Source organism: Triticum urartu, chromosome 1A, assembly GCF_056163025.1.
Source record: "Triticum urartu cultivar PI428250 chromosome 1A, HENAU_Tu73, whole genome shotgun sequence".
NCBI lineage: Eukaryota > Viridiplantae > Streptophyta > Magnoliopsida > Poales > Poaceae > Triticum > Triticum urartu.
The window spans coordinates 527353297-527356219 of NC_141873.1; the positions used below are offsets into that span (position 1 = coordinate 527353297).

Consider the following 2923-nt stretch of genomic DNA (forward strand, 5'->3'; position numbering starts at 1 on the left):
GTGTCGCTGACTCGGCGGGCCCGCGGCTGTTTCGCGCCAAAACAGTTAGCCCCGGCGCCCCCGGGCGCCCCCCAGCGCGCCGGGTTCGGCCTGGGTCCGCCGACGCTGTTTTCGGTCCAAGCCGGCGAAAATCGGCCTCCTGAAGACACGACTGGGCCGTTTTTTTGACGCCGCCGCGAAAAAATCACCTGAGGAGGCCTTCCTGGGGGCGCGGCTGGAGATGCCCTCAGTGTCACTCCTCAGGACATCTCTCGTGTGCCTAGACCATGGCCGCCGCGGGGGCGGCGACGCTTCCTGTAGCCAAGAGGTCACAGGATCTACCGGAAATCGACCTGATCAGCTCTCTCCCTGGTGAGATCCTCAGCATAATCATATCCTTCCTCCCCATCGACGACGCGGTGCGCACCACATCCCTCTCCCGCCGCTGACGTCCGCTATGGCGCTCCTCCCCTCTCAACCTCGACGTTTCCCATATCGACGGGGGCGGCCGTGCCCGCGCCGCCGCCGTGTCCAAGATCCTCTCCGACCACCCGGGCCCCACGCGCCGCTTCCTGACCGCCTGCCTCCTGATCACATACCCGGACGGCTGGCTCAGCTCTCCCGCTCTCCGAGATCTGCAGGAGATCGACCTCTGGCTCCCTCTGTACGAAGCTCCGATGCCGCTGTCCATTCTCCGCTTCGCGACGACGCTGCGCGTTGCCAGGTTCGGCAATTGCAGGTTCTTTGAGTACGACGCGCCACCGTCGTTTAACTTCCCTTGCCTTGAGAAGCTCACCATGAGATTTATCTTCGTACGGGAAGACACCCTCCACTGCCTGCTCGATGGCTGCCCTGTCCTCGAGAGCTTGCTGCTGGACAGGTGCCACGGCTTCTTCTATCTGGTCATCAATTCACCAACTCTTAAAAGAATCGGCACAAATGACGGTCGGCATGGCTGCCAATTAGTCATATAAAATGCCCCCAGACTAGAAAAATTGATCAGAACTGATCTTCATCCAGAGTCAACCATCCGGCTAATCAAGGCACCGAAACTTGAGATCTTTGGCTTCATGACAGACGACTTTACTAAACTCAAGCTTGGGTCTGAAATTTCTCAGGTAGCTGTAACCATCTAACCTGAGATTCAGTATTACGCGTCATATTACGTGATCCTGTTGTATGTTTATGCCTTCTCTGTTATTAGGGAATGGCTGCTGGCAACATGAAAGCACTCATGCGGAGCGTCAAGGTTTTGCATCTCACGTCTAGTGGCCCTAATCTTGATGCAGCTATAGTCTTCCTCAAAAAAAATCCTTGCTTAGAGAAGCTCTACATCACGGTAACTCACTTCTTTCTTTGATAGTTTTTTATGTTAAAAATAGCTTTGCCGACTTTTCATACATTTTTCCAATGAGTAAATCCTTGTTTTACTTGTCAGTTGGAGGTCTGTTTTTCTATCGTGTAACTGTTTTTATCTTGTTTCAGTCATGTCCAGGAAATGATATGGAGAATGTGCATCAGCTTCAAGCACAAGATCCTATTGAATGCCTCGATCATCTCAGAGAAGTAGAGTTGAAGTTTTATGTTGGCAGCAGATCGGATGTCAACTTTGCCAAGTTCTTTCTCCTGAATGGTAAAGTGCTTGAGTCAATGAGATTTGGTGTCAAGGACCAATATACCGAGGAATGGGTAGCTGATCAACACAGTCAGCTACATGTTGATAGCAGGCCTTCTCCAAATGCTCAACTTGAATTTACAGCTGCTGATGGTGGCAACCTTTTGACCATATTCCGTTCTTGACGGATCCCTCCAGTCACCTTGTGGACATTGTGGACAAGGTTGACTAGATTGTTGTGCCCCTTCAGGTTTTGTGGCGCCTGTCCTGTCACTGTGCAAAACTGGAAACATGGCACTTTATGACTTATGTGTGATGCTTTAGAGATTGTCATGCAACTATTTTACTTGTCATGTTATTGTGATGTGGCATGTCTTGGCATTCTAAATTGCAAATCATTGCAGCCTAGTTGTTCATTTTGATTCAGCGATTAATGTATGGCTTTTAAATCTTGCATTGTTTGGAGGAAAAGGACTATTTGGTTCTTCCAAAAAAAAAAAACTACCAAGTAAGCTTAATGAAGGACAGTTCTGTCTCATAGTCCTTTTCTGTGAGGAGCATAGCCTATGCTTTCAGTAACAAGGTGAAGGAGTAAAAGCTAACATAGTTTACCAAAAATGATAGGATGTTTGTTTTTAAAATCCTTATTTGCTCCCTACTGTTTTGGGATATCAAATTTACTGCTTGAGGGTCCTATAGCAATACTTGGCTCGTGACGCTCAAAGGAAAGGCCTCATGGGATGTAAGTTGGTTGATATATTTCATTCCCTATTACACCAGCTTACTTGCAAAGTTAATCTCCTTATTTTTAATTTGAAGAAGTATTTGGCACACATATTATTGCATTTCTTCGTATTGGAGGTCCAAATGATGATAGCTTTGAAAAATCTGGAAAATCTATATGTTCAGTGATACTGCTTTGAATCTTTTGTGTCCGTCAAAACCAGCAGCAGAGCAACTGCATCTTGAATTCTTGATTCCTCCTTGTCATACACGGGCAAAAATTATCAAATATTTCTAGTGTGGTAGTTTCTCAAATCAAGAATTTTTCTACTTATGTAATATTTTGTAATGAATGGAGTAGGTATGATACATAATCCTTTTGCATTCTGACAGAACCAATTTCCTTTTAAACAACTGTAGAATCGCCTTCTTGTAATTTCAGCGGCAGGCGCGTCTAAAAATAATGTCCGTCACATGCACCAATACATATCAACGTGTCCACACAGCTGAATTTTATTTCCATTTTTTTAATGAAAACTTCAGGACTTCATTCATTCAGCAGACAGTAATGTTTCTGAAGAGGTTCTACAGATTGGTCAAGGCCGT

General features: G+C 46.4%; 1 pseudogene; it reads left to right on the forward strand.

Moving 5' to 3' along the window:
- The first annotated feature begins 266 nt into the window (after nucleotides 1-266).
- Nucleotides 267-1779, forward strand: LOC125525609 (F-box/FBD/LRR-repeat protein At1g13570-like; annotated as a pseudogene).
- Nucleotides 1780-2923: the final 1144 nt, after the last annotated feature.